We start from the raw sequence: 6,239 nt of genomic DNA, 5'->3' as shown, positions 1-6,239 counted from the left end.
TTGATTAACAGGTGTTTGATTATCTTTTCGTAAATGTTGCATTGAAATAAAGAAACAAAGTCTTATATGAAACATAAAAATTTATAAATATCATTATTGTAGCCTTACTATGACAAGATTGAAATTTTTAATTACCATCAAAATTTTTGTAATTACAATGAAAATACTTTGAATGTAACACCCGAGAGTTACTCTCTCTTCAGTTTAAGAAAAGAATACTTAAATAGATCTTACGTAAGAAACGTTTTCGCACGAAAAGCTGGGGTAAAATGCAAAAATTTCGGAATACGGAGCAGTTTGATAGTGGCTTTCAGCTCCATAGTTTTTATTCCGCGAATTGAATTAAATCCATAATGCCGGAGCTTGGATCTGGCATCTCATAAACTCGAGGATACCGCGAAGATTTTGTCCGCGAAGAATACAAATGAGCATAGTAGCAATGTTCCGATGGCATATCTCACGATTACGTCACTTTTTTCCCTCTTGTCGGAAACGCACCGTATAGCGTCCCCAACTGCGTTGTGCTCAGCCCGCAAAAGTTTTCTATAAAACCATCCCATAAGGCACAAACTACGATATAATATCCTAACTTCAGAAAAAAGTACTAAAATAAAAAAGATTGCAATTTTCTCCGGAAATTATTTTCCACGTTTATTTAGTTGCGAAAAATATTTAATTTCTAGAACGCTAAAGTTTTTTATATATCAATAATGTTAATAACATATCAATTGTTTTGTGAACTTTCCGCAAGTTATGATAACAATATAAAGCTTTATCTTTTTGGTCATTCTTCTTTTCTACTACTTAGATCTAGAGAAAAATAGTAAAATAGATAAATGAACAGATATAAACATTTGTAAATAACAAGAAGAGATAACCTTTTGTCTACAAATCGATTGTCTACCGTATCGTTTGTCTACATTACTTTTGCCGACAGTTCGTTTCCACACAAAAATTATTGCCTACAGCTCAATTGTTTTGAAAAAACAAAGAAAATAAAACATCTATTTGTCTAAGATTTGTTTTCATTGATTGTTGAATATATCCAAATACACTGTACTATTTTGATAATTTTGTATTTTTTCGTAAATAAAAACCGATATTATACATGCACTTTTGCACACAAAAATTTCAGAAACGAAATCACATACATCTACATGTACTACTGTCTACATGTATTATTGTCTACAATTCGGTTACTTACGAGCACTTTTGCGCACAAATAAAATTTGCGGAGACGAAATCACATTTGTCTACTTTCAGAATATTTTTTTCTTAAAATTTAACAAAATTTAACATTTAACACTATAATATTAAAATAAATTTTTGTTTTTCTAATTTAAAAAAAAAATTTTTTAATATTATAGTGTTAAATGTTAAATTTTGTTAAATTTTAAGAAAAAAATATTCTGAAAGTAGACAAATGTGATTTCGTCTCCGCAAATTTTATTTGTGCGCAAAAGTGCTCGTAAGTAATCGAATTGTAGACAATAATACATGTAGACAGTAGTACATGTAGATGTATGTGATTTCGTTTCTGAAATTTTTGTGTGCAAAAGTGCATGTATAATATCGGTTTTTATTTACGAAAAAATACAAAATTATCAAAATAGTACAGTGTATTTGGATATATTCAACAATCAATGAAAACAAATCTTAGACAAATAGATGTTTTATTTTCTTTGTTTTTTCAAAACAATTGAGCTGTAGGCAATAATTTTTGTGTGGAAACGAACTGTCGGCAAAAGTAATGTAGACAAACGATACGGTAGACAATCGATTTGTAGACAAAAGGTTATCTCTTCTTGTTATTTACAAATGTTTATATCTGTTCATTTATCTATTTTACTATTTTTCTCTAGATCTAAGTAGTAGAAAAGAAGAATGACCAAAAAGATAAAGCTTTATATTGTTATCATAACTTGCGGAAAGTTCACAAAACAATTGATATGTTATTAACATTATTGATATATAAAAAACTTTAGCGTTCTAGAAATTAAATATTTTTCGCAACTAAATAAACGTGGAAAATAATTTCCGGAGAAAATTGCAATCTTTTTTATTTTAGTACTTTTTTCTGAAGTTAGGATATTATATCGTAGTTTGTGCCTTATGGGATGGTTTTATAGAAAACTTTTGCGGGCTGAGCACAACGCAGTTGGGGACGCTATACGGTGCGTTTCCGACAAGAGGGAAAAAAGTGACGTAATCGTGAGATATGCCATCGGAACATTGCTACTATGCTCATTTGTATTCTTCGCGGACAAAATCTTCGCGGTATCCTCGAGTTTATGAGATGCCAGATCCAAGCTCCGGCATTATGGATTTAATTCAATTCGCGGAATAAAAACTATGGAGCTGAAAGCCACTATCAAACTGCTCCGTATTCCGAAATTTTTGCATTTTACCCCAGCTTTTCGTGCGAAAACGTTTCTTACGTAAGATCTATTTAAGTATTCTTTTCTTAAACTGAAGAGAGAGTAACTCTCGGGTGTTACATTCAAAGTATTTTCATTGTAATTACAAAAATTTTGATGGTAATTAAAAATTTCAATCTTGTCATAGTAAGGCTACAATAATGATATTTATAAATTTTTATGTTTCATATAAGACTTTGTTTCTTTATTTCAATGCAACATTTACGAAAAGATAATCAAACACCTGTTAATCAAGATTTTATTTTATATAAATATATAATATATACATATATTGATTTCAGTATATGTATCTTGAATTTACGAGTTGTATTTTTTGAGTTAATATTTAATAAAAATACTTAACAAATACAATTTAAAAAGCACAGTAAATTTGACACAATCATAACAAGGAGTTAAACATTACCGTCCCAAAAACTTGTAACGGTTAATTGGATTATCCTCCGTTCTAATAACATAATTTTACAAAAAGATCAGCTTATTTCGCAAGGTCCAGATACTAGAGAAGACGAGATGAAGAATCGTTCGTAAAAGAGTCGACAAGTGACTTTCATCTTAATCTCAACAGCAACGAGGTAGCGACATCCTCGTTTCATCAAGTCTTTTGAGATGACGAGCGTGGCTGTGCAGAACGAGCCGTTTCGGCTCGTTCTAAGGTCGACGACACGCAGTCTCGAAATGGCAGCGTAATAACAGGCTCGAGCCTTTGCTCATGTAAATTTTTACACCCTCCCGATACCTCATGGTGGCACATTCGCGTCTTTATTCCGCGTTACATTTACCAACTACATCATAGGAGTGCATCGCACTTTATACCGTGCGCATTTTGTTTTATTTATTTATTAATCTTTTTTCTGCGGCATAATTTCATTTCGCCGTACCAACGTTACTTCACCGGCTTGTCGACTTAACGTATTTCATGCTGTGAATTACTTCACCGCTGTGCGCAAAAATGCACACGTTTATACATTATATCCAGCGAGCGAAACTGACGTGTCCAGTTTGTAGTTACACTTTCAATTAGTCTCTGTAAATCGTTAAACAATTTCACATTTTTTGAATATGTTTAACATAGATCTGAATGATTTAAAAACTCGATTTAACTAATAATTTCATTCATAGATAACTTCCAAATTTCACGATCAGAAGTGAATTCTAAGTATTTATTAAAACAAAAAGATACAGATTATATTTTTTTGTTTTTATGTTAACGTGACATTATTTCGGTTAGCTTTATAAAAAAATAAAATGTATTGAATTTGGGAACGCGCACATGCGGAATAATAAAATTATGCATATTCAATAAAATAAAACTTTATTTTTCGTGATTTGTGACTTTGCATGTGTAGATTGTCATTTTTTTAAACTTATAGACTTGATAGTAAAAGTCAATTTGTACGTAAAACTACTTAGGATATCTTATTTTTTATATTTAAATGTATTTTTAAATGCAAATATAGAGAATAATAATCGTTCCAGTTTTTTAAATTTAATTTGAATATACTTGGAACTTTAATCTATTTAATTAAATTTTCTTGAAACTAATGGCGTTTTAGAGTGTAGTGAGTTTGAACCGAACCTAAGTCAGTTAACTCGAAAGTACCACGGTCACGTTCAATCAGAAACCAAAGTGGAACGTGTAACGTCACTAATCCGAATTAAATGCTGGGTTTAAATTTACTGTACTCGAAAATATTATAACTTGAAATTGATAAACATTGCAAGTAGTTTATTTAAGTAAAAAATATGTTGTATTCTTAATACTTAATACTATTTTAATTTACTATTACTTTATTCTTAGAATACACCCAGGTAGCAAAATGTCGTCTATTTGACGTCGTAATCAGTCATTCTTGACGAATCTGACATCTAATCATTGTGACAATGATTTGAATTTGTCTCAGCCACATCAAGATATAGATCAAAAAGCACTCATTATTTTCGTATTATTAACGATATAAATGAATGATGATTTATTAATACATGAATGATGTTATTAATTGATCACTAATAATAACGTTATTATTATGTCATAGATTGGTCATTTATTCGACGTCAATAAGTATGACGTAAATACGTCTTAAAATGAATAAATAAATAACGTTATTAATTGATCAAACAGATGATGTCATTATTATTTACATTTTGAATAGGTAATATGACAACAATTTAAAATGATTAACGTTAAAATGATTACAACTTGCTATCTAAGTATATTTGTCAAAGGACTGTTCGTCAGTGTTTTGACAAACATATATTCTAAGAATAATAAAAATTAAAATGTTAAATATACAAAAATTATATAAATACATTGAACTTCTTCAATTGAAAGAGGTCTAAGAATTTTCCCAAATCAAAAATCACATAATAGTCGCAGCTATAGATTGCGATTAATGTTAAAATTAGTTCAAGCCCGTGTAATGATTTTAATGCATAATGCAATAATAGACAGCGTTCATGAATTGAGTGCATTTTTACGTTTTGGAAATTATTATTTCGCGTTATTGTGATACTGTGTACTGATAAAAAAGTTTTTCATGCATACGTAATGCGTGGCTCGTGTCTCGTGAGAGACGCGACGTGTAACCGTGGGCGGTGATTTTGTAACGGGATGCGTGGAACACTCTTTATTTCAAAATGCACGCTAACGTGTATACGCGAATTTTAATAAGTGCCATTTTCCTTAAAAAGAATGTTCGGTACGTAGGAATCCTAATTAGTCATAATTGCACAATTATTGCATCCTAAACAATGGATTGTCACAACTATTTAGGATGTTTCACGTTTTTTACATTTTTCTTTTGCTTTTTATAAACTCGTGTAATACGACTTTAAATCGACTTAAAATTTATAAAATATTGATAATAATTTCAAGTACATAAAATATGTTAAGAGTTGATAATTAATAAGAATAATAAAAGCAATTTTTTTTTATTAAAAAAAATAATAATATTTGTATTATACAAAAAACATTGAAGAAAAAAGCATTAAAAATTTTAATGTTTATGCATAAATATATAATAAATAAGAAAGAGAGAAAACTAATCATAATTAATGCAAAAAAGAAAATTAGTTTCAATTTAATTACAACCACCGATTGATGAAGAAAAAAATTTTGAAGGAAAAATAAAGAAAGAGCAAAGAGATTTACAGCTTCATATTTTTGAACATAATTAACAAATTAATTACACTTCATTGTTACTGTGTCACACTACTATAAATATTTTCTCATAAAAACGAAGCAATATTTGTAGTAGTATGACACAGTAATAATAAAATATAATTAATTTATTAAATATTAATATAATATTGATGTAATGTTGCTGAAATAATAAATTTTGTAATAGGTAATTAAATTATTGTAAAATAATATTAAGTGTTACAAACGTTGCTCTATAACATAGTATCATTTTTTTATGTGTATGTATCTTTATGCATTAAGAAAAAGATCGTAGTGTTATTTAATTAAATTGTTTTATTGTTTTATTAAATTTAATTTTAATCTTACAATTAGCCAAAAATTTGTATAATCATTTTACTGCATAAAATTTTACGGATCTAATTATAATAAAATAATACTGATGTTTTGATAAAGAAGCTCAGAAAGAAATTTCCATCTTGTTATATGCAAATCATTATGCAAAATTGGAAGCCTTTGAGAAGAAAGGATTAACGAAGACCACTGGTATTATTAAATCACACTCAATTTGTTCAACCTACGAGAAATCGTGTATATCTGAGTTTAATGAGTAAACGGTCTGTTTACTTCATCTTGTAAGAGCAGTTCCTACGGCAATGTGTAAT

The 6,239-nt window shown here is 28.9% G+C and overlaps 1 protein-coding gene across 1 annotated transcript in view; it reads right to left on the bottom strand.

Moving 5' to 3' along the window:
• Positions 1-6,239, bottom strand: part of LOC108749371 (cardioacceleratory peptide receptor-like) — a 68,193-nt gene that overhangs the window by 27,407 nt on the left and 34,547 nt on the right. The window lies entirely within an intron of this gene.

The sequence above is a fragment of the Trachymyrmex septentrionalis genome, unplaced genomic scaffold (genome assembly GCF_001594115.1).
Source record: "Trachymyrmex septentrionalis isolate Tsep2-gDNA-1 unplaced genomic scaffold, Tsep1.0 scaffold11, whole genome shotgun sequence".
Lineage (NCBI taxonomy): Eukaryota > Metazoa > Arthropoda > Insecta > Hymenoptera > Formicidae > Trachymyrmex > Trachymyrmex septentrionalis.
This window is presented reverse-complemented; position numbering and strand designations above follow the sequence as displayed.